The sequence below is a fragment of the Psammomys obesus genome, unplaced genomic scaffold (genome assembly GCF_907164565.1).
Source record: "Psammomys obesus unplaced genomic scaffold, mPsaObe1.curated_primary_1811, whole genome shotgun sequence".
Classification (NCBI taxonomy): Eukaryota; Metazoa; Chordata; class Mammalia; order Rodentia; family Muridae; genus Psammomys; species Psammomys obesus.
The window spans coordinates 16420719-16445357 of NW_026596085.1; the positions used below are offsets into that span (position 1 = coordinate 16420719).

Below are 24639 nucleotides of genomic sequence, written 5' to 3' on the forward strand. Positions count from 1 at the left end.
TAAGATCCATCGGCATCCTGCTTGGGCCCCCTAGCCTTGCTGGCAGTCTTTCCCTTGTTCTCTTCTTCCTCTTTCTTTTCCTTTTTCTTTTTAAGGTAGGGTTCTTGTATCCCAGGCTGGCATTACCTTAAACTTGATATTTATCCAAGGGTGACCTTGAACTCGTGATCCTCCTGCTTCCACCTTCCAAATGCTGGGATTACAAGGAGTGGGAGAACGGGCCTGGTGTGTGTGGTGCTGAGGATAGAACCGGGCTTTGTGGGGGCTAGGCAGACATCCTACCTACTGAGCCACAGCCGCAGCCTTCATGGTGTGTGTCTGTATGTGAATGTGTGTGTCTGTGGTGTGTGTGCATCTATGGTAAGTGTCGATATGTAGGTGTGCATGTGTGTGTGCATGTGTGTGTAGTGTATCTGTGCTGTGTCTGTGTGCACGTGTGTGTGTATCTGTATGTGTGTTCACCTTTGTGGGGGTGTAGCCTTGCACATGTGTATGTGTGTTATGTGGGTGTCAGTCCTCACCTTCTGGCTTATTTGACACCGGGCGTGACACTTGCCGCTGTGTTTGTTTCACAGGCTCTCTGGCCTGGGAGCTTGTAGGCCCTGTCCTGGGTCTGCTCCTGCCTCTGTCTAGGAGCACTGGGATTGCAGATGGTCTTTGCTATGCCCGGCTTGTATACAGGTTCTGGGAAAACAAACCTAGGTCCTCAGGCTGATTTTACTTGAGCCATCTCCCTGACCCCGGTCCATCGTCTTCCCCAGACCCCGAGAGAAGTGGGTGCCATAAGCAGGCATTCATTTGTGCAGACTTGCTTAAACTTGGAATACAGTTGACCCCACCCATTTGCCCCCACAGGCTGTTTGAGGTGGAATGTAGATGCTAAATTGTCCCAGTCTGTGTGGAGGCTCCCAAGGGGAGATGAGGTGAGGGTAGGAAGGGAACCTGGGCGGGACAGAGGCTTGTGGGAGTGGGAATGCAGATGACGGGGGCAGGGCGGGCAGGCTGGAGGAAGGGGAGGTGGGTGGTGTCTCTGTGGTGAGAGAAGTCAGCAAACAGGTGGTGCTGGCTAAGCCAGGCCAGCTCTGTCCATTCTTAGGAGGCAAGGGAGGCGGGGACCTTGGCTGCTTGCTCTGCCTCTGCACAGACCAGGAGGTGACTCTGAGGCACAGATGCATCCTGGCACAGGCTGGCTCCCAGCGCTGGTGGAGGGAGCCTTCCCTGCATGGTGGCCATGGCACCAGGCACTACCCCTTGAATGTGGAACTGCATTCAACAGCCACCCTGAGAAGGAGGGCTGGGCTGTCCTCATTCTCCTGACCAAAGAAGTCTACTGAGGCTGAGAAGTGACAGACTTTCCCAGTCTCCTGGCTTAGGAGAGGAATGATGGGGGAGGCTTTGACATTCACCTTTGTCCCAGAATGTCCTATAAACTCTTGGGCATGGGCTTATTGGGCAATTTTTCTCTTGCTCTCTCTCCTTCCTCCTCCCCGCCTTCTGCCTTCCTTCTCTAAGGTATCCTTACAGCATTTATGGGAGATGGAAAAGTAGAGAGCAGAAGAGATACCTGGCTTTCCTCCTGTTGCTATGCTGTGGCAACTGTTACCTTTAGCTGCCCAACAAAGGACCACAGCCTCCACCTGGGTGGTTTAAAACAATGATGTTTACTCTCCCGAAATGCTGGAGGCTTAAAAATCAAGTGCTGGCAGGGAGAGTTGATAAGGAACTATGCAGGAGAGGGAGGGTGACCTGCCAACACATTCCATTCTGAACCTCAAGTGTCATTTTACAACGTGCAGGCTCCATATTGGATGGTCCAAAGAGCATCTTCGATTGCTGTGAAAGAAGGTGAGGAGATTGTTCCAAACTTAAAAAAAAAAAAAAATTGTGTGCCATATGTGTTTGGGTGCCCTTAAGGCCCAGAAGATGGGGCCCAGCGGTGGTAGTGCATGCCTTTAATGCCAGCACTCAGATCTCTGTGAGTTCAAGGCCAGCCTAGTCCAGAAAGTGAGTTACAGGACAGGCAGGGCTACACAGAAAAAGCCCGTCTCAAAAAACAAAACGTTTAAGATAGGGTCAAGGTGCTCTCAGCCCTGCTATGCAGTGGAGAATGACCTTGGATTCTTGATTTTCCTGCCTCTGCCTCCCAAGTACTAGGGAGACAGGCTTGTACCACCAGATTTGACTGCTGTTTGGAGGTAGAGTCTGGCTGAGGAGGAGTTCAGGGTGGCCTCGAACTCTTGTTCCTCCTGCCTCTACCTGTGTGGCGCTCACGGTAAGGCGTGTACCACCTTGTCTAGCTCCTCGGGAATTTATATTTGGGATTTATCTCTTATCAAGTAAAGCCCGGCCCTTGTTGAGTCTTCAAGTTTTATTTGGTGTGATGGCACAAATGGTAACACCGTGCTGGAGACCTCCACACGGCTTTTCTACTTAGTATTTTCTACTCAGTAGACTTAGCAGGAGTTTTCATCAGGATCCATGCCCGGAGGTGGGAGGTATGAGAAGTAGTTGAGATGGGTGCTAAGGCATTCTATGTAATCCCAGCTCCTGGGAGATGGGGGCAGGAGGATGAGGAGTTCAAGGCCATCCTTGGCCAGCCAGTGAGTTCTGACCAGCTTAGGCAAACTGGAGAGTTTTTTTTTGTTGCTTTTTTTCCCCCCAGAAGGCAGTAAGATGGCTCAGCAGGTAAAAGTGCTTGCTCTCTAGTCTGATGACCCAGGACCCGTAAGGTAGAAGGAGTGGACTTTCTCCAGTGGACTGTCCTCTGACCTTCACACTTGTGCATACACAGATACAGATCAGAGAGGGGGGGAAAAAAGAACCAAGTTGAGGATTGTGTGTAAGCAGAATGACATTGCCTCATCAATGCTGGCCACACCCTCTTAGGGATATCCCATTCATAGGCCATGCAGTGTCCCTCCACCTCTGGGCTGTTGAGGGCGAGCCCTGTAGCACGTGAGAGCAGAGTATTGTACTTGCCTGTACAATTATGTGTGAGTCTATGTGCACAGGCCAAAGAGGGCTGGGTGGCTGCCTCCTAATCAGTGACACATTCGTGTCGCAGGAGCGTGTGTAGAGCCAGGAATGTGCTCTTTTGGCTCCGACAGTTAACACTTTGGTGTCTCCAAACTGTTAACAATTTGTTGGTTGGTGCTGGAGATGGGTCCAGGGTCTTGTGTTTTGAGCCATGTCCTTACGCTCTAATGGTGTGTGTGTGTGTGTGTGTGAGTGTGTGTGCGCGCGCGTGCTCACTCATGCGTTTTGAGTGCCCTGACCTTTATATGCATATATGGAAGCCAAGAGATTAACTTTGGCCTCTCTGTCCGCTCTCACTCTTCAAAGTTTTTGTTTTTTTTATTTGAGACAGAGTCGGGCTGGAGAGAAGGCTCACAGGTTAAGAGCACTGGTCTTTCTTCCAGAGGTCCTGAGTTCAATTCCCAGCACCCACATGATGTCTCACAACCATCTATAATGAGATCTGGTGCCCTCATGCATACAGAATACTGTATATATAATAAATACATAAATCTTAGAGAGAGAGAGAGAGAGAGAGAGAGAGAGAGTCCCTCACTGAACTGGGGCCCATTCTTTCAATCAGACTGGCTAGAAAGTCCCCCGGAATCTAACTCCTCTTTCCTAACCCTGGGATCACACACACATGCTACTTCCTCTAGCTTTTTACCTGGTTTCTGGAACTTGGGACACAGATCTTCATGTTTGTGCCATGAGCACTTTGACCCAGTGAGCCTTTTCTCCCGCCTGCCGTCCCAGTTAAAAAACAAAAGTTGAGTGGAGTTTGGTAGCGCGTGCTTTTCAGTTCCAGCACTTAGGAAGCCAATCTCTGTGAGTTTGAAGCCAACCTGGTCTACACAATGAGACCCTGCCTCAAACAAAATAAATAAACAAAACAAAAGTCACAGACTATAGGGATCCTGGGACATAGCATTCACAGGCCACACCAGGCCACCCTGAGGCCCTGGCAGGCTCACTGGTCCTGGCTTTTCCTGGACTTCTGTGCTTCACAGTTCAGAAAATTGAGCCCCAAAGAAGGGAAGAAACTTGCAGGGTGGAGTGGCCATTTGCTGCCAACCTCCCCTCCCTAAACCGTATCTCCTTGCTTCTTGCATGCCTGAAATGCTCCAGCCAAGAGGAACCCCTTTCTCTCTGTAGGGCTCATTGCTTTCTGGGAGGCCTTTGCTCTCTGTCACATTCTACCCATCTTGGGACAGTAAAATGTCCCTGTGTTTATTGTTGTCGTTCCTTTGCTGGGTTCACCAAACACATGAGAGCCGGGCCCTTGCTCCCTTGTATTTTTTTGTTTTGTTTTGTTTTGTTTTGTGATGACAGGGTCTCACTATGTAGACCAGACTGACTGCCTGCCTCTGCTTCCTGAGAGCTGGGATGAAAGGCATGTCCCACTATGTCCAGCTCTCTCTCTACTTCTAAATATTAAAATTGCTGGTATATATATATTTTTTTTCTTAAAAGAGTCACAAACACCATTGTTAAACGACTATTTTTACCGTCAATACAGCTGCCTTTGAAAATTTTTGGTCACTGTGAAAATATGAGGTTTTTTTTTTTTTTTTTTTTTTTTTTTTTGGAGGGGGTTATGTTGAAAGAGTTGAGACAGGTCTCACACAGCCTAGGCTGACTCTGAATTGTCAGGTGGCTGAAGATGAGTTCGAATTCCCCGTCTTCTTGCCTTATTCTAAGTGCTGAGATCACAGACAGGCACCACTATGCCCAGCCTGAAACTGTTTTTATTTTGTTTTGGTTTATTGCGTTTTACTTTATTATTATTTATTTCTTTGGTTTTGTGAGACAGGGTTTCTCTGTGTAGCTTTGGCCATCCTGGACTCACTTTGTAGACCAGGCTAGCCTCAAACTCACAGAGATCCACCTGCCTCTGTCTCCCTAGTGATAGGATTAAAGATGTGTGCCAAATTTTTTAATTTTAAAAATTTATTTATTTATTTATTTATCTGAGGCAGGATTTCTCTGTAGCCTTGGCTGTCCTGGTGCTTGCTCTGTAGACCAAACTGGCCTCGAACTCACAGAGATCCTTCTGCCTCTGTCTCCTGAGTCCTGGGATTAAAGGTTTGTACCACCACTGCCCGGCTATTTTTTTAGTGTGTGTAGGTGTGTGTGGGTATGTGTAGGTGTGTGTATGTGTGTGCCATGCACATACTACAGTATACTTGTAATAGTCAGAGGTCAGCTTGCCTGGAGTCTGTTCTCTCCTTCCATCCATTTGAGACCTAAGAATCAAATTAGATTGTTAGGCTTGGCAAGTGCCTGCACCTCTGAGCTATCTTCCCAGCCCCTTGAAAGTATGTTTTAACCTGAACTTTTTTTTTTTTTTTTTTTTAAGATTTATTATGTTCATAAAAGTGCTTGGCCTGAACCCATGTCTGTGCCCAACATGTTTGCCTGGTGCCTGAGGAAGTGGTGAGCCTTCATGTGGGTGCTGGGACTTACTTGAACCTGGGTCCTTCAGAAGCATAGAACAAGTGTTCTTAACTACTGAAACGACTCTCCAGCCCTTCACCTGGCCTTTTAAATCCATAATATGTTGTATAAGATGGCAATTAAAGGACTAATCTGGTCATCTCCTGACCCCGATAGTTCTATGGTGGTGGATTCTTCGTGTGGGAAGAATGGGGCAGAAGGGCTTGAGTGTGTAGCCGATCTGCTCAGACACGGGGCAATCATGGCTGTAGGCCTAGAGCCATTCTCCAAGCTTCTCCTCACAACTCTGAGATGCTGGCTTTATCCTCCATCCCGGCCACAGACCAGAAGGCAGAGGCTCTGAGAGCTTTGGTGGCTCACGGGGAGAGCCTTTGTTTGGAGAGGGGTGGAGGTAGACCTGTTTGGAGAGGAGTAAAGGAGGCTGGGGCAAAACTGTGAGACATCTGTGGGGATGTTTACAGCTGACAGAGGAGGTGCTATACAAGTCTGGTTGGTGGCTTCCGGTGTCTAGATGAGGCTAGACTCACCAGGAATCTGCATTATCAGCTGACCTTGTCCAGACTGGCCTCAAACACAGGATCGTCCCGCCTCAGCCTCTTGAGTATTAGGATGGCAAGTGTGTGCTCACTTCCACACAGCTGGGCTTCACCCTGTCTTTCCTTTTGTGTGCATATGTGCGGTGCACATTTGTGGCTACATTCGCATGTGAGCGCATGCCTGTGGAAGCCAGAGGTTGATACTGGGTATCTTCCTTGTTGGATTTGCTCCCCAGTCACTGAGACAGGATCACCTGTGGAACCTGGAGCTTCTTGATTCAGCTAATCCAGCTAGCCAGCTTGCCCAGGGATCTTGTCTCTGCAGGCAGGCTAGGCCTGCTAGACTTCTATTGTGGGTGCTGGGGTGTCCAAACTCTAGTTTCTGGCAAATGCTTTAACCACTGGGCATCTCCTCAGCCCTTTTTGTCTTTATTTATTTTTTTTAAAATTTATTTTAAAAGATTTATTTATTTATTACATATACAATGTTCTGTCTGCATGTGTGCCTACACGACAGAAGAGGGCACCAAGATCTCATTAGAGATGGTTGTGAGCCACCATGTGGTTGCTGGGAATTTGAACTCAGGACCTCTGGGAGAGCAAACAGTGCTCTTAACAGCTGAACCATCTCTCCAGCCCCTTGTTTTTATTTTTTATTTATTTTTAAGACAGGGTCTCATATAGCCCAAGGTAAATTTGGATTTCCTGTGTAACTGGAATGGCCTTGAACTCCTGAGCCTCTTGTTCTATCTCCCAAGAACTATGCCGCTCACTTGCTCGCTCGCTCGCTCGCTTCAGCTGCCTTTTCTGTTTGTAGGGAGGTTGAAATAAAGTCTCAACTTGCATCCTGGGATGGCAGTCTGCTTTCAATGACCCTCCTGTCTCTGTCTTCCCAAGTGCCGGGATTACAGGCATATGCCACCAACACTAGCTTCATCTACTCATTTGTGTCTTGCTCTGTAACCCGTTTACTGCAGCTACTACAGCTGGGCCATTTACTTTCTTCTAATTAGGGTCTTGCTCGGTGGCCCAGGCTGGCCCGGAATTCCCAGCCATCCTCCCGTGTCAGCCTCTTGAGGACTGGGATCACAGTCATTATCCACCACCATTTACTTCCTTGCTCCATACAGTCCCCTGAGTTACCTGCTGTGGAGTTCTCAGACCCTCACCTGGGCATCTCTTACCGTCCTCCCGGCTGGGACTGAGGGAGGCAGTGCTCAGCAAGTTATTAGCCAAGTTGACTCATTATCATTTCCCTTTGCTAGTGGGGTTAACATCCTATCAGGCAGGGCAACTTCGAGAAGCAGAAAGTCTGTGCATTGCCTGTGCGGATGCCCTGATGGCCATATCTGTGTCCTCTGGAGGGAAGTCTCTCCACCCCACTTCCTCTTTTGTGTGTGTGTGTGTGTGTGTGTGTGTGTGTGTGTTTAAACAGGGCTCGCTACGTAGCCTTAGCTAGCCTGTGACACACTTTGTAGACCCTAGCGGCTACGAAAGCAGAAAGCTGCCTACCTCTGCCTCCTGAGTGCTGGAATTAAACGGGTGCACCACTCTGCCAAGCTTGGAAGGAACTCTTTTTTTAGGTTTCCCGAGATAGCGGGAGCAAACTTTTTGCATAAGAAGAGAATTCTGGGTGTGAATGTTTGGTTGTTTGCACCTCTGCACCACAGGCGTTTATGGTTCCCACGAAGGCCAGAAGAGGGCGTCGGATCCCCCCAGACTGGAGTCACAGACAGTGGTGAACCGCCTTGTGGGTGCTTGGAATGGAATCCGGGACCTCTGGGAAAGCAGCAATCTCTCTAGGTCCGAGAAAACTTTCTGAAAGTCCCACCTTATCTGAATTCTCAATCAGGCACGGCAACGTTCCTGGGTGCTAGGAGAGCCACAGCAGCCCGGTCCGCCTAAGGAAGTCCTGCAGACCCGGACCTCTGGGCGGCTCCCGGGCAGTGACCCACGCTGGCCTCTCTGCGGCTTAAGTAGGCGCTCCTGGTTTGACTGACAGGGGAGGCCGCTAATGCTCGCCTAGGGTAGTTCCCCCGAGTGCGCTGGGCGGGGGGCGTGCCGCCTCCGCCCTGTCCCGTCCAATCCAGAGCGCCAAAGGGGCTGAAGGGCGGGGTCTGGAGCCCGGCAACCAATAGGACGACCACAGCGGGCGCGGCGGGGGCGGCGCGGTCTGGGCTGGCGGCAGAAGCGGCCGCGGCGGGTCTGGGCAGGGCCGGGGAAGGCGGCCGGAGCGGAACGGGAAGGGGTCAGAGTCGCAGCCCGGCCGGGGCGGCGTGAAGCAGCGGGAACCGAGGCGAGCGGCGGCCGAGGTGAGGGGGACGCGGCGACGGTTGGGACCGGGGGGTCTGTGGCCGCGCCTACCCCTGTCAGGGCCGCGCCGGGGCGGAGCGCGCGGGGCCGCGCCGCTCGAAACTTCTAGCCCGCGCGCGAGGGGCCACGCGCCGGCGGGCGGAGCCGGGGAGGCCCGAGGGGCGGCCGGAGCGGGCGGGACCCCACGCGGACGCGCTCGCGGGCCACTTTGCCGACTGCCTTCCATTTCCGTCTCTCCCACCGCTCGGTGCCCGCGGTGGCGAGAGCCCAGCCTGCCCGGTGAGCGTGACCTAGGGGTGCGTGGCGGGGACAGGAAAGGCTGGGTCCTGCCCTTTTGACTTTCATAGTTTGCTAGACTCACGGGATCCCAAGTGTCAACTCCCTCTCGCCTCCCGCGGGGCTCCGGAGCCGCGTTCTTCTCTCCCTAAAGAGAGAAGAACCCCGGGCTTGCGGGGGGTCCCCCCTTTTCTGAGACGGTCGTTTTTGTTTTTTTGTTTTTTATTTTTTTATTTTCCAGAAGTGGAGCGGAGGAGCTGGATGGGAACCTCTCGGCCTTAGAGGTTCGGACCTAGAAGTAGACACGCCCCAGGGATGCTGCGTTCTTGTTGGGTGCCCTAGGGGAGATGGCCTTGGTCCGGGGTGCGCACATTTCTGGCCCTCGCCGCCGTCCTTCCTTGACCGCAGCTGTCCTGAGGTTTTGTGATGAAGGGGAGTAGGTTGCTGACAGTCTCCAGGGCTACTCATTACGCGGTTTAACCAAAACACTCCTGCTCTGCCCTGATGTAAATCTGTTTAATCCTGAGTTGTGGACGGTGAGCTCACACCTCCTCCCCTCCTCACCCTACCTCCCCCTGTACGGGTTTTTCAGTTTGCTTAAATTCTGTTCTTGGGCCCCTGGCAAAGGGGTCAGCCAGGTGGGCTGTGTTCTGTGTTTACCTTCCTTTTCCGACGCAGGGCGTTCAGAGTCACCTTTTCACAGAAGCACTGAATGGGCGGCCGTGTAGGTGGGATTCTCTTGACTTCCCTGGAACGCCTTGCTCTGTGCGTTTACACTTTACTCTAGAGTTTGACAGTCTCCTTGGTGAAGCTATTCTTCTTGAGCCATGAGGCCACTACTTGAAAAACTTGTATGATGGTTTTTTTGTTTTTTTTTTCCCCTGTAGTCTGGAGGCTTTAAAGAAATTGGCCATTAGGCTGATGAGTTTTTATTATTTGGGAAAGTAACTGACACAGAATAACAGACTGGTTATGTCTGTTCTCTGCAGGATTTTTAAAGAATAGCAACTCTGGAATAGAAATGGTATTTTAGTTCATGCTGTTATGGGAGCTAGAGCTTGTTACTTTTCAACATAATATTGAACCTACAAAGTGTGTGTATGTAAGAAACATATCTGGGTTTTTATGCTGCCCGGTAGAGAGAAGTGAGATTGGGTTTCTCCCAGTTCTGAGTGCCAGTACAGACTTATGATGGCCAGGTATTTCTGGGCGGAGCACAGGAGCACTTGCCCTTAGTTTTGTAAGTTTTTGTTTGTTTGTTTTGGTTTGTGTTTTGGACACAGGGTTTCATTTTGTAGACCAGGCTGGCTGGGAACTCACAGAGATCTGCCTGCCCCTGCCTCCTGAGTGCTGAGAGTAAAGGCCTGTAACAACCATACCTGGCCACCCTTACTCTTTTTTATTCTTTTCTCTTTCCTGAAAGTCCATGCTGATGGGTTAAGGCCTGATTGTTAAGCAAGAAGGCTTGCTGCTTCTGAAAGAGGTCATCATGCCTTTGCAGGATGTTATGGAATATCAAATAATAGTAGTAAAATTATTAGCTATCGTGGCACCTTGTGAAGCGTACGCAAGTTCTTTCTGCCAACCTCACGTGAAAGCTCCCAGCTGACTTGGCCTGCCTTATCTGCCATCCCACTGTACTCGGCTTCCTGGAGGCCAGCCTTTCGATTATGGAGTTAATGACCATGTTCACATGTGCTGGAGTGCCTGCTCAGTTTTTTTCCAGTTGTTTGGAATCACAGCTGCATACCTGAAGGCAGTAGAGGGGGCAGGGCTTAGATACTTAGTCAGTTTGCATACTAGGGGCAGAGTCCTTAATGCCATGGCACAATCTCCTCACGCCCGAAAGCCGACCTGAGAGCATGGTCTAAATGGGCCTTAAATTGTTCCTGATGGCTCTCAGCGGCAGTTGGTGGTCTCTGGGATAGCTGCTTGGGCATTTTTTCCGATGTTTAATATTCAGATGGTTGTACTGTCTGCTGACTAGAGACCATCTTAGAATAGGTCACCTGGGGCTGGGAGATAGCTCAGTCAGTATAGCACCCAATGTTTAAACCTCCTTAGGTTCCTGAGTTCGAACCCCCCGCAAAAAAATAAGGTGAGCTGGGGTAGTGGGGGAGACAGCTCAGTAGCTAAGAGCATTTGTTACTGTCACCGAGAACCTGGGTTTGATCCCCAGCACCCACGTGGTACCACAACCACCTGTAACTCCAGTCCCAGGGGATCTTAGACCCCCTGCTAACTTGTGAGGACACCAGAATGTCCATGGTGCACATACATACATGCAGGCAAGCATTCGTAATCTTTGGAAACAAGAAGAAACCTTATCAAATATAAATTGGACAGTGGTCAAGGGTTGTACTGACATCAGCGTCTGGCCTGTGTTTGCACACTTGGATCCACACAGAGTGGTTCTCCCGCTGAGTGCTTGCCTGAAATCCTACCCTTTGGGAGGCTGAGGCAGGGAAGTCTCTAGTCTGAGGTCAGGTTTGGGCTGTGTAGCAAGACCCTATCTCAGCAGAAGATAGTTCTCCAAGTATTCTGCACAAGCAGACATTTTTTTAGCATTTGTGTGGTCACTAAGTACTTGAGAGACAGCTGTCAAGCCCAGAGCATGAAGGTTGTCTTTCTGTAAAGGGTATTGATTTACTCCATGCGTGCATGCGTGCGTGGGTGTGTGTGCGCACATGTAAGTATGTGCTTGCTGTGGTCTGCATGTGGAGATTAGAGGACAACTTTCAGGAGCTGTTTCTCTCTTTCCACTTTGTGGCCAGCAGGGAAGGAACTCAAATTGTCAGGCTTGGCAGCAAGTGCCTTTACCTGCTGAGCCGTATCTCTCTGTTCAGATTCTTTTTATTTTTATTTTTTGGACAGTGTTTTTCTGTGCAACCCTGACTGTCCTGGAACTCAGACCAGGCTGGCCCCAAACTCAGAGAGCCGCCTGCCTCTGCCTTCTGAGGGTTGGAATTGAAGGCATACCCCAGCACCACCGGCTTTTGACTAGATTTTTAAATTTTATTAAAAAAAAATACTTTTACCTTTTAAAAAGAGAATATATTTTTTAACATTCATTTAGTGTGTGCATGTGTGTGCCACAGTGTGCACGCAGGGGTCAGAGGACGCCTGTAGGAGTCAGTTCTTACCAGTTTTCTCCTTCTACCTTGTGGGTTCTGGGGATTGAACTCAGGTTGTAAGGCTTGCCTTCTGAGCCATTCTGTTGCCCTTCCTCCCACAGTGCCTGAGGTTGGAACTCAGTGTGCTCCACGATAGGCAAGCAGTCTACCACTAAGCTACGCTTCCAGCGCATTTAAAAAATTTCAGTCTTAAAAGTATTCACACATTCTTGAGTCTAGCAATGAGCTAGATAGAGAAGGAAATACAGCAGTGTGCATAGTGCTAACTCCACTCTCAGAGTCCTCAGCAGACACCTTAGAAGGAGCCTTGCCGGAACACTGAGGCAGGATCTCATCTGGAACTCACTGTGTGGCTGTCCTTGGCCTCAGAATCAAGGCAAAGTTCCTGCCTCAGCACTCCAAGTGCTGACATTTCAGGCTTGAGCATTATATCTGGCTTTAGTGTAATTTTACTCCCTTCCTAGAATACCAGATGACAGGACAGTGGGAGATGGATGGGGACCAGGCGACCTTCCCTCCACCAACTCTGAGGCTAGGATGTGCAGATCACAGTGTCTCGGTTTTCATATTTGTAAAATATGAAATTTTTTATTTAATGTATTTAGAAATTCTTATTTAATGTATATGAGTACTCTGTCTGCGTGTACGCCTGCATGCCAGAAGAGGGCATCAGACCCTAGTATACATGGCTATGAGCCACCACATAGTTGCTGGGAATTGAACTCAGGACCTCTGGAAAAGCAGACACTGCTCTTAACTTCTCAGCCATCTCTCCAGCCTGGCTTAGAAGTTCCTAACCTTGAGAACAGCTGTGAGACATCTCCGCCTCCACTACAGGAAAGAAAGTCCACATGTGAACAACTTGGGGCCAGCATTCAGGGTAAGGACTGCCACACTCCATCCGTAAGCTGTCTCCCTCTTGATGTGGTAGGGTGCTGAGCGCAGCCTTCCTAAGCTGCCTGCCTCTCGCCTCAGAGAATCTGTAATCCTATTTCCCGTGTCATATTGGAGCTAATAATAATGGTGACATACATATATGGAGGACACACATTCTGAAGTGCTTTCACCTCGTATTTTGTACTCAAACATTTGAGTAACAAGGCCAGATGGCCTTCCTGGGTACAGAACATGGGGTTTTTCCATTAGGTTCTGCTGCCTTGGTGGTTGTCAGGATAATTTGTTGGCATCGTAAAGATGTGTTAATATCACTTGTAGAAGAAGATTTGTTTGTCCACTAAAGGACTGTTTTTCTTTTGGAATTTGAATCCTTAAACACCTTTTTGTCCTGACCGTGAAGACCTTACTTTATTTTATTTTTTAATGTTTTGTTCTTTATCTTTTATTTGATGTAAATGGCTGTTCTGCCCACATGTGTGTCTGTATACAGTGTGTGTGTTGGATCCCCAGGGACCTGAGTTGCAGACAGTTGTGAGCAGTCATGTGGGTGTGGGAATGAACCCAGGCCTACCCTTGCACTCTTACTTGTGAGCTGTCTCTGGTTCACTTGTTTTTGTTTTTTTGCAACCCTTTTCAGAGGGGAAAATTTGTAGGATTTGAGTGTTTGGGCAGACTTATTTAATGTTTATTGATTACAGAGTATGTTTAAATTCTCAGTTGCTTAGCACTTGAGAAATCTGTGAAGTAAATAAAAGTTAAGTAGAAACTAGAAATTGAGTCAGACCTGATGGTGCACGCCTTTAAATCCCAACACTGGGGAGGCAGAGGCAGGCAGATCCCTGTGAGTTGGATGCCAACCTGGTCTACATAGTAAGTTTCAGGATAACCAGGGCTACCCAGCTATAAGACAAGACCCTATCTTGAAACAGAAAATCCCAAATCATGGAATTGGCTTATTCAAGTATGTCCTCATTGATGAGGTGCTCCCTGTACCAGAATCCTGGGTAGTTTGAGGTTGGGTATGAATTGTGTTGGTGACTGTCATAAGGTAACGTAGGAAAGAAAGGGTTAGAGTCCATGATGCCACAGCAAAGACATGGAGGCAGGAAGAGCTGAGAGCTCACTTCGTGATCAGAAAGGAGGTGGCAGAGAGAGAGAGAGCGCACTGGGAATGGCATGGGCTTGTGAAAGCTCAAAGCTCTCTCCTGGTGGCTCACCTCTTCCTGTAAGGCCACATCTCCTAACTCTTCCTAAGCAGTTCCATAAACTGGGGACCAAGCATTCAAGCATACCAGTCTGGGGGTGCCATTCTAATTCAGATGACTACAGTGACCATGAGCGCCCAACAATGGCTTCTTGTGACCGTGCCAGGTTTCAGTTGCTTTATGGATTGTTTATTAGTAGCATAGAGTCTCAGTTGTATAAAGAGCAAGTGTTTAAGAAAGGACAAGACACTTAAAAAGTGCACAGGTTAGATGGCTTTTTTTTTCCTTAATTTTTTTTCATCACTCTGTGTACATGGGCACAAGTGCTTTTACATGCCAACCATCTATGGTGTTTTGAATAAAAATGGCCCCCATAGGCTCATGTATTTGAATACTTAGTCATCAGGGAGTTGGCACTATTCGAGAAGGCTTAGAAGGTGTTGTTAGAGTAGGTGTGGCCTTGTTGGAGGAGTGTGTCACTGGGAGTGGGGTTTTGAGGTTTCAAAAGCTCACGCCAGGGCCATTATCAGGCTCTGCTTGTGGATCAGGATGTAGCTCTCAGCTACTTCTCCAGCATAATATCTGCCACTGTGCTCCCTGCCTCCACGTGTCCTGCTGTGATGATAATAGACTAAGCCTCTGAAGCTGTAAACAAGTCCCCAATTAAATGCTGCTTTGGTAATGGTGTCTCTTCACAGCAATAGAACACTGACTAAGACATCATTTCATTGGCTTATTTTTGGTTTATTTCTGATGAAAATAATAAACCTGGTCAGTTATGTTGGTTATCAGGCATTGGAATGTATAGAACTGCATAGAATAGGGTACCCCTCAAACATGGTGGTGTGGAGGAGTCCCCTCTCTTCCTATCATGTCATTCTGATGCTTGTCAGGAGGCAGCCAACCACAGTTCATGGTTGTGACATGGAAAAAGTGTCCTTGTCTTAGACTGGAGAGATGGCTCAGTGGTTAATAATACTGGCTGCTCTTTAAGAGAACTAGGGTTCAGTTCCCAGTACCCATATGGTGGCTAACAAACCTCTTGTTAACTCCAGTTGCAGGGGATTTGATGCTCTCTTCTGACCTCAGTGAGTACTGCATTCATATGGTACATGGACATACACATGCAGGCAAAATACCCATACACATAAGGTAAAATTATATAACATGTGTACATACATACATACATACATGGTATCTGTTCATTTCAGGTGTGTTCTTTAAATACTGGAGAGGACAGAGCAATGGCAAACAACTCTGCTATATGAAGTGTCACGTTTCAGCCTCTCCAGTGAAGGATTTACCTTGCAGAGAAAGTTGGTAGAAGTTAATGGCGAATAGTCAGCTCTGAAATGGTAAGCAATAGAAAATTATTGAAAGTAGAAGCCTGGTGAAGCAGTGAGACCAGCTGACTGGAGACCGGAAACGGCCTGTGAGAACCAGGCTGTTCTCCTGTGGCAGGGTGTAGAATGCATGAGTGCAGCTGCCTCGCACCTTCACTGACTGCCAGCATCCACAGTGGCTTACCCGCACCAGGAACTGACAAAGTACATTGGTTCTTTCCTTCCATTGGCTTCCTGTCTGCTCCTTAGATACTGGTAGGAGCAGCGTTGTCAGAGGGGGCTGGGGAATTTCACTGAGCTGCTGTGGAATTGCATGAATTCTGTTTTACTTAGTTTCCTTTATTTTAAAATTATGTGTGTATGTGTTTGTATGTGTTCATGTGTATATGTTGTGTGAGTGACTGCAGAGGCCAGAAGAGGACATTTGATTTCCAGACGCTGGTGGGATTAGTGGTTGTGAGCCACCCAACGTGGGTGCTGGAAACTGTTTGTGGGCCCTCTGGAGGAGCAGTACATGCTCTTAACTGCTAAACTGTCTTTTGACTCTTTGTTTTATTCATTCATTCATCTATCCATCCATATTTATTTATTTGTCCATCTATTTATTTATCTAGTTTTGATCTTCTGAGGCAGGGTCTCTATGTAGGCCTGGTTGTCCTGGAACTTGCTATGTAGACCATACTAGTCTAAAGCTCACAGAAAGCTGTCTGCCTCTGTCTCTGGAGTGCTGGGATTAAAGGTGTGTTTCCCCATGCCCAGTCCTCTCTGTTTTTAATATATATGTGTTTGTGTGTGTGTGTGTGTGTGTGTGTGTGTGTGTGTGTGTGTGTGTGTGAAAGAGAGAGAGAGATTTCCTGTAGACAAGCACTTGTTGGGGTCTGAGACAATTCATGGGAACTTGTTTTTTCTGTTACCTAGTGGAATCCAGGGCTCAAATTCAGGCTGTCAGGCCTGCATTTGAGTACCTTTATGCTGAACCATCTTAATAGTCCAGTTCTTTCGTCTTGCTTTGTTTTTAATATTTTATGTGTGAGTGTTTTGCTTGACTAGTCAATGTGGGTGCCTTTGGTCCCAGTACTCAGGAAGTGGAGGCAGGCTGATCTCTCTGAGTTTGAGGCCAGCCTGGTCTACAGAGGTAGTTCCAGAATGGCCAGGGCTACACAAAGAAACTCTGTCTCTCAAAAAACAAAAAAACAAAAAACAAAAAAGTATGTGATGTGTGTTGCGGAGGTAGGGCTGTTGAGTGTAGAGGGAGTGAAGACTGGGTGGGCAGCTTCAGAATGAGCTCCTTGTTGGCTAAAGCTGGGGTCTAGACTCTCCTCTGGAGAAGGAATTCCGTGGGGAACCTTCCAGGGTATGAGCAGGATGATCTTGGCAGGAGTAAGAGTCAGTTGAGAAGTCGGGGATGTGGATGGGAGAGGTGTGATCTGGTTGCTCCTTTTCACGGGGACCACCAGTGTTCTCCAAGGTTTGAGGCTTGCTTTTGGCTCTTCCTAGGAATCACTAGCTAAAATTTGCAAGAAAGGGTCTTACAGGGAAGGCTGGCCTCAGTCACTGATTCAGCTCCATTGTCTAAATGTTCACTAATGCTGTTGGAGGGGGGGTATTGTCGTATACCCTGTGTCCTGTTTTTGCTTTGTTTGGCTTATTTTCACAATTCTGTAAGGCTAGTTCCTGCAGAAGAGAAAAGGCAGTACTGTAGTAACAAAGCGGAGATCAGAAGCGTGTGTTTGGAGCCAGACAGCCCTGGTTTAGGTCCCAGGTCTACCACCAGGTGATTGCGCATCCATGCTGCCTGGTCTAATGGGTCAACATTTCTAAGACTAGGTGTCTTATTTTTTTTTAAAGATTTGTTTTTTAACTTATTTAATTTTTTATGTTATATGCATTGGTGTGAGGGTATCAGATCTCTTAGAACTGGAGTTACAGACAGTTGTGAGCTGCATGTGGGTGCTGGGAATTGAACCCATGTCCTTCGGAAGAGCAGACAGTACTCTTAACCACTGAGCCAGCTCTCCAGCTCCAGAAAAGTGATCTTTTTTTTCTCTATTTTCTTTTTTTAAAAAAATTTTTATTTTATGTGCATTAGTGTGAAGGTGTGCATTATAGACAGTTGTGAGCTGTCATGTGGATGCTGGGAATTGAACCCAGGTCCTTTGGAAGAGCAGACAGTGCTCTTAACCACTGAGCCAGCTCTCCAGCCCCTAAAGATTTGTTTTATTTATATTTTTATTTTATGTACATTGGTGTTTTGCCTGCATGTGTGTCTGTGTGAGGGTGTCGGATCTCCTGGAACTGGAGTTACAGACAGTTGTGAGCTGCCATGTGGGTGCTGGGAATTAAATCAGGGTCTTCTGGAAGAGAAGCTAGCATCCTTAACCATTAAGCCATCTCTCCAGCCTGAGACTAGGTGTCTTATTTTTGAACTGCAACATAGTGCTCTGGGCATTTGCTTACAAAGAACAGAAATCTTATTCCTCAAAGTCAGGAGTCTGGAAGCCTGAGGTGAGGGTGCAGGAGTATTGAGTTCTCTTCTGAGTTACAGATCCACTTCTGATTGTGTGTGTATACAGCCGAAAGAGGTTAAGGGAGCTCTCTGACCTTCTTAAGGAGTACCACTAATCTCTTTCTTGGGGGCTTCATCCCCTTGACCCAATTAGGTATCATGATGTTGACACTAGGATTTAAGTTTGGGAATTTGGAGTGGATCCCTTCCTCTGGGGTGTGCTATGTGCTGTGCATTCTTGGACCTAGAGCACAGTCTATAGTAGTTATTTTGTGTCACTCAGCATGATAATTAGGCGAATTTGTAAATTAAGCAAAACCCTAAAGTACTCATACTGGATCGATTTTATCCAGTTCTTTCAGAAGTTTTTCACAAACATGTTCTTTCCTCAGCCAGAGTACTTGTTAGGACCTTCTGTGGTGACTCAGGGTCAAAGGGGTATTCTCAGAGGACCCAGTGTGGGTGAGGCCTTAAGCCCTTTGTGCATAAGTCTTCTTGCAACACTGAGGTTTTGCTTGCTTCTGTCCTTATTGTGGGGGTGAGACTAAGAATTTGTGCATCCTATTTGTGTGTGGTGTTGCACGGCTTTAATCCCAGCAGTCAGGAGGCAGAGGCAGGTGGATCTCCTGAGTTGGAGGCCAGCCTGGTCTACAGAGTTCCAGTCTTGACACAAAGAATGGGTGCATCCTGCTTGTGTTTGAGGGCAGTCCTGCCCTGCCTCCTGGCTTGCTGATGCTCTGCTTGAAGTTAAAGTGACAGTCATGCCGACCTGTCCCTGTGGTGAGGAAATGTTGCTGTGGCTGCACCTAGTGCTCAGAGGGGGAAAGGAGCATGTGATGGGGAAAAGGACTTGAGAACATTAGGATCAAGTTGTGTGCACAGGGATCCAGGGGACAGTAGGGATACCTGCACACATAGCAGCGACAGCTCAAACTGGGGAATTTCTGATCTATATTCTTACCCTTCCCCATTTAGAATTAATGTTTAAGTTTTAACTGGCTATATAACTAAGGTGTGTATCGATACAACTTGGCTGTGCAGGTATTCGTAGTTGACCATGAACGTTCCCATAGCTTTTATTTTGTTTTCATAACAGCTTTGTTGTTTGTTTCCCTTGTTCTTGGTTCAGAAGGAAGAGAAAAAGAGATAGAATTGGAAGGGTCAGTGGCTTTCCAGAGGCCACTGATCTCGACCCCACATGAGGGATAGGCAGTCACAGGGCCTGCTGTCTAAAATCAGCTGTGGCTGGTTTTCTAAGTTGTCTCTTGAATGAAGTGAAAATTTATTTTTTTTAAATGTTGCTCAAATTGTAGTTTGTGAACATTTTCATACTTCAAACTATGTTGGTGTTTCATTATATTAAATTATGTTGTCTCTAGCTGAGAGTGCCAAGAGCGTGAATTGTGGTCAGGCTCTCTTCCCACACAGACCTCCAAGCCCGCTATTAGTGGATTTTGTAGCTCACTGATTTGCTGAAGCTGGCTTGCTTGGGCACCAGTTAGCTTGAATATGATGTTGTTTTTAATTAAGCACTTGTGACCTCTGTACCAGCAAATATATCATCAGATAAGGAGGCTGGGCTTGTGCCATGGGGAGATTGGCATGGCTGGTGGTAGAACCAGTGGTCATGGGGCACACTGTGTTCTGGATTTTCTGAGAGATCGTGGACGGTTCACATTTCTGCCCATTGAGTTCTTATAACCAGTCGGTGTTAACTCCACTTTGTTTAGGCATACTCAGCCCAAGGTCAGAGAAGTGACCTTCAGAGGCTGACGGCCGTACCAGTGTCCGCTTATCTTGTCACCTTGAGTAAGTAGATTGAGTCACTTGCTCTTAACTATAAAAAAGATCTTAAAATTTTCCTTTTTCCTCTCTGCTTCCTTCTGAGAAACATAGAAATGGTTCAAATTATGTGTCCTTTGTTTAAGGTAGGAGCTAAGTTCACAACTAACCCAATTAAGAGACTGAATATTTGTGGTTTACATCGCCGAGTTTATAAGGGTAGGAAGGGAGCTGCCATAAGCTGTCTGGCTGGAGTGTTGTCAGAGGACTTCAGTCATCACCCATATGCTTCTCTCCTAGCTGAAGAGGTCAGAGGGTGGAGGAGCAGGGCTCTCAGAGTTCCAGAGGCCTGGTGGGTCTGTTGCTCCGTCATCCAAGTGGCCTTAAGGAGGCAGCTGAGGGAAGGTACCTGAGAGAGATGTTCTGATTATTTGTGTATGTGTTTTTTTTTTAGACACAAGGTTTCACTGTGTAGCCCAGGTTGGCCTCAGACTACAGATTCTGCTGCTTAGCCCCCAATGCTGGGGTGACCAACCTGTGACATCAGACCTGGCTCAGATACTTGTTTTGTTTTTTTAAATATTTTTTTATTATTATTAATTAGATACTTGGTTTTTATACTTGTGCTAATTACAGTTACCATTTTTATGCCATTTGACTTAATATAAAAATTTGTATTCCCTACCCCTGTACATATGTTTGCTCCCCTGCATACATACACAGAGAGAGACAGAGAGAGAGACAGAGAGAAAGACAGAGACCTGTGAGTGACATGTGACGGTCAGAGGGCAACTTACAGACTTTTTTTTGTTTGTTTTATTTTTACTATGTGGGACCCAGGTCTCAAATATCTGTTTTCAGGCCTGGGCACAAGTACCCTTACCTGCTGAACCATCTAGAATCTAGATCCTAAATGGCCCATGACTTTTTGTTTTTTTGTTTCTTCTCCCATGTCACCGTGTCTGATCATGTCCTCAGTGAGTATTTCTGTTAGAGTTCTTTCTTCCTTTTCGGGTGTTGATCAGCCCTGGGGCATGGTGCATGCAAGGTAAGCCTTCTGCCAAGTGAGCTACATCCCCAGCCCTTAAATGATTTCCAGTGTCATCTTGTTGACTGTATGAGACTGAAACATTCCCGATGTTGAGCATTTTAGCTAGCTTCTCTCCACCATTTTGCTAATTAGGTGAATTTGTAGCTGACAATTTGAGTTTTTTTTCCTCCCTCTTTCCCTTCTCTCCAGTCTGTGTAATTAGTTCCTGAGGAGAAATCCCCAGGAATGGCTTTAAAGCTGTGAACACTTTAAAGTGTTTTGAGATTTGTTTGAATTCCTGTTTAGTCAGTTTTTCTAGTATATTAGGGAAAGAGAATCCTGGGGAATTTCTCCTGTAAGGCGTCTTGGTCTTTGGAACTTGTCAGTGTCCATGAGATAAACTCTTAAGGAGGGGTTTCTCGAATGAGTCACATTCCCTTCTAATCTGGGTGGCTCCTCCTTGCACGGGATGCTTTCTTTTCACGAATAGGAGAAACCCTTACTGGGGGCTGAGTCATACTGCAGTGTACTCAGGCCCTAGGTTCAGTTCCGAGCTCAGGAGAGAGACAGAGAGAGAGAGAGAGAGAGAGAGAGAGAGAGAGAGAGAGAATCTTACTACCCCTCCAACTTGTCAGGCCGCTTGGAACCACAGTAGCTGACAGGGCTTGTCCTGGTTTGCTTTTGCACATTTGCAGTTTGTGAACTGGGAAAAACTGTGCAAGGCTGTTGGCACTGGAATCACTCAGAGATCATGGCAGCCTGGGGTCACTTGATCCTTTGGACTTTGCCTCTGTGGCTTGGGTGCCATTCTCACAGATGCTTCAGCTTCTCTTCATTGTACAGCCAGGCACTCTATCAGAGTTATATAACTCGTTCTTGTTTCTGTTACTACTGTTTGTTCATTCTTTGGTCAAGTCCACTGTGTCCCCTTCCCATTGGCTGACTGACTTGTTCACCTTTTACTGCCCTATAGAAGATTAGCAGAGTCCCGGTTTCCTGATTGCTCATTTCAAAGGGTTTGCAAAGGACAAGGTGTGTTTGTGTGTGTATGGTGTGTATGAGTATGTGTGTGTGTATATGCACACTCATGGATGGATGGGATAGGGCTCCTGTTATGGGGGATGGGTCATGGCCAGGCTAGCCCACCTCTGCTCTTACCTTGGACAGTTGCTGTGTCTCTGCCATATCCACCCCTCCCCTAGAAGCTGTTTCCTCTTCACTTATCTGGCCTCATCATGGGCAAAACTCTCATTCTTAGTTCCTCTTCTAAGAAAAACTGGTGCCCACAGCTGAACCCCAAAGCAAAAGACTTTATTCCATACAGAGGTAGGAATAAGAGAAAATCATCTCAGACAACACAGGAGCATAGGAGGTATTTTGTTCTCTGGTACAAGTGGGTTTTTTAGTGCCAGAACTCTGGGGTCAGCCTGACTGTTGGCTCTGCTAGGCACTGGGAGCTTGCTGCTTCCCTTCCCCACCCCTGTTTATTCTGTCCATAAGAACAAAATTTAGAGTAATGCTTGGCTGTATGCTCGGTGGCCTGTGTTTTTATCACAAGTGCAGAAATTGTACTTTGGCTTGGTTTCTGCAGATGCCTAAACATGTCTGAGTTGCTGTTGCCTTAGCAACTGGCTGAACTTTGCTTGCGTGTGGCAAAGGCTCTGGCAGGGGCTGGGTGGGAGCTTTTCAGCCAAACTAGATGACCAGTGCCAAGCCCCAGTGGCACTCCCTGTGGCCGTCCCTAGAGCCTATTTTATTTTCTTGAGAAGTCCCTGCTTAGATGCCCTAGCTTAGCAGGGTCGCATGGCATGGCACAGGACTGATCCAGTCCTCCATAGCTCCTGACCTAGGCTTTGCTCCTTGCTGGGGCTGGAGGCTTCGTGCTGCACTGTGGTCCAGCTTTCCCTGCTGTCCTGTGAATTAACTTATGTTTCTTACACCTGAGCCTAGAGGTTGGGTCTGTCACAGAAACAGGAGCTTATAGAGGGGCCAGAAGGGTACACCTGAGTACCATATGTCATGGGGAAATGCATGATTTTCCCATGCAAGTATGATGCATGATATGGTCGAAATGGTCGCTATTATAAACATTACCTTTGTTATATCTTGTCTTTAAAAGCTTCTATCTATCTATCTATCTATCTATCTATCTATCTATCTATCTATCTATCTATCTATGTGTGGTGTAGATGAGGGTGTGCCAGGGCTCACATGTGGAGGTCACACGATAGCCTATGGGAGCTGGTTCTTGCTAGGGGCCTAACTCAAGTCACCAGGGTTGACAACAGGTGTTATTACCTGTTGAGCCCACTTACCAGCCCTGATATTTTATATTATTGCGGCCTTTATTTCCTTTTGAATTTCTTCTGGCTTTTAGAGTGTAGCTCTGAAGTTGGTTGGTGGGAGCAGGAGCCGAGAGCTATTTATCACCTTTCTTTAAAGCTCGGCCAGCCCAGCCCAGCCCACCTTCGCTGAAGTACTTCTTGTGTTCGTTTTCAGAATGGCTGTCTTGGACTTGAGCTGCTCTGTCTTCTACTTCTGCTGGGAACATCCAGGTTGAAGACATTTAGAAATAATTTAAAATAGATATGCTCTTTCTTTTGCGTGTGGAGGGACTTCTCATAACCTGTCTTCCAGAAGCTCCGTACTCGCCATGTGATTGATAGCAGGAAGTACAAACTCAGCCTACTGGGGACTGTAGGGATTCCCTTTTGGGCATGGAGTTTGCACATTGCCAGCTTTGTCAGTACCTACAAAGGCTGCAAACCACCCCCTCTGCACACTCCTGCTGCCGGGAGCGAGGGCCACCTGATTAGGGGCTTGGCTTGCTTACAAAGGGCAGGTGATAGCTGCCTCTGAGTTTGGGTCTTGCTGCAGCAGGATCCTTTGGAGTGTAGGAGTGCGTGGAGCCTCATTAAGATGCTCTGCCCTTACATTGCTCCAGCTTCACCTTGGCTCTGCTTTGGTTGTCAGATCTTCTTTTTATCTGTGTATTTGTAACTCTGTGTATATGTGTGTGCCTGTGTGAGTTTATGTGCATGGTATTTGTACATGTGCCCAAGGAGGCCAGAAGAGGACCGTGGACCTCTTGGAACTGGAGTAAAAGGCAATTGTAAGCACCCGGATGTGGATGCTGCAAACCAAACCCAGGTCCTCTTCAAGACCAGCAAACTTTCTTAACAGCTAAGCCACCTCTCCAGCCCCACCCCACCTTTGCAGCGGGAGTGCTGATGAGACTGTGGTACAATTGGGTGAATGACTGTTGCACCCACTTAGGTACCACTGCCTGCTGAGTGATTTCACAGCGGAGCACACAGGAGTAAAGGGGTTCCCTGACTCTTGGGACCCATGTTCTAGCTCAGTACTGTAATGATCCTGGTTTCCTGTGGCAGGGCTATGCCCAGCAGTTACAGGTTGGTCAAGTATGTCTTTTTTTTTTTTTTTTTTTTTAAGACAGGGTTTCTCTGTGTAGCCTTGGCTTTCCTGGACTCACTTTGTAGACCAGGCTGACTCTGCCTCTGCCTTCCAGAGTGGTGGGATCACAGGCGTGCACCACCATGCCCTGCCAGGTATGTCTAACCTTTGGCTGTGGCTGTGTGTGGCATGTGGGTGAGGATAACTGAATAATGTAGCCCAACACATAAAATGATATTTTTAAAACATTATGCATTTAAGTAAACATGGCAGCTTCCATAATAGTTTCTGCCCTTCAGAGGCTGTGTGACTTGCCAGAAGTTCCCATTATTCTCTGGGCCTGTCCCCTCTGTCTAGTGAAGGGTGGTTCTTCCTGGACCACATGCTGTACCGTTCAAACTAGCTGTATTTTTGTTTAATTCAGGTCCCTTAAGGCTTTGTGAAATGCCGTTTGCAAAAGTCACTGACTGTATCAGAGCACTGTCCAGTGACACTGGGGCCTGTGGGTCCTTACCTCACTATGGAGGGTGACACAGCGCCCAGGGCTGGCTGCCTTGACACACCATTCCCCAGTGTTCATGCACCCCTCCCAGCCCCTGAAGTGCAGACTAACACCAGGCTGACTCACATCCCATCCGCCTGCCTTTGCTTCCCAGAGCACTGGGATCACAGGTGTGTGCCACCACGCCTTTTAAGCTAAGATTAGGCAAGGCTTCTGCCAACCCAGGATG

At 47.6% G+C, this 24639-nt stretch overlaps 1 protein-coding gene across 4 annotated transcripts in view; it reads left to right on the plus strand.

The window, feature by feature from the left end:
• The first annotated feature begins 8199 nt into the window (after window positions 1–8199).
• Pacsin2 (protein kinase C and casein kinase substrate in neurons 2) overlaps window positions 8200–24639 on the plus strand; it is a 93472-nt gene continuing 77032 nt past the window's right edge. For 2 of the 4 annotated variants that reach the window (XM_055626982.1, XM_055626989.1), the window contains exon 1: window positions 8200–8320. The gene's annotated coding sequence lies outside the window, so the exon portion shown is untranslated. Of the gene's footprint in view, window positions 8321–8524; window positions 8601–15044; window positions 15189–24639 lie in introns of those variants that run through there. The other 2 variants (XM_055626983.1, XM_055626985.1) reach the window with 2 other exon arrangements.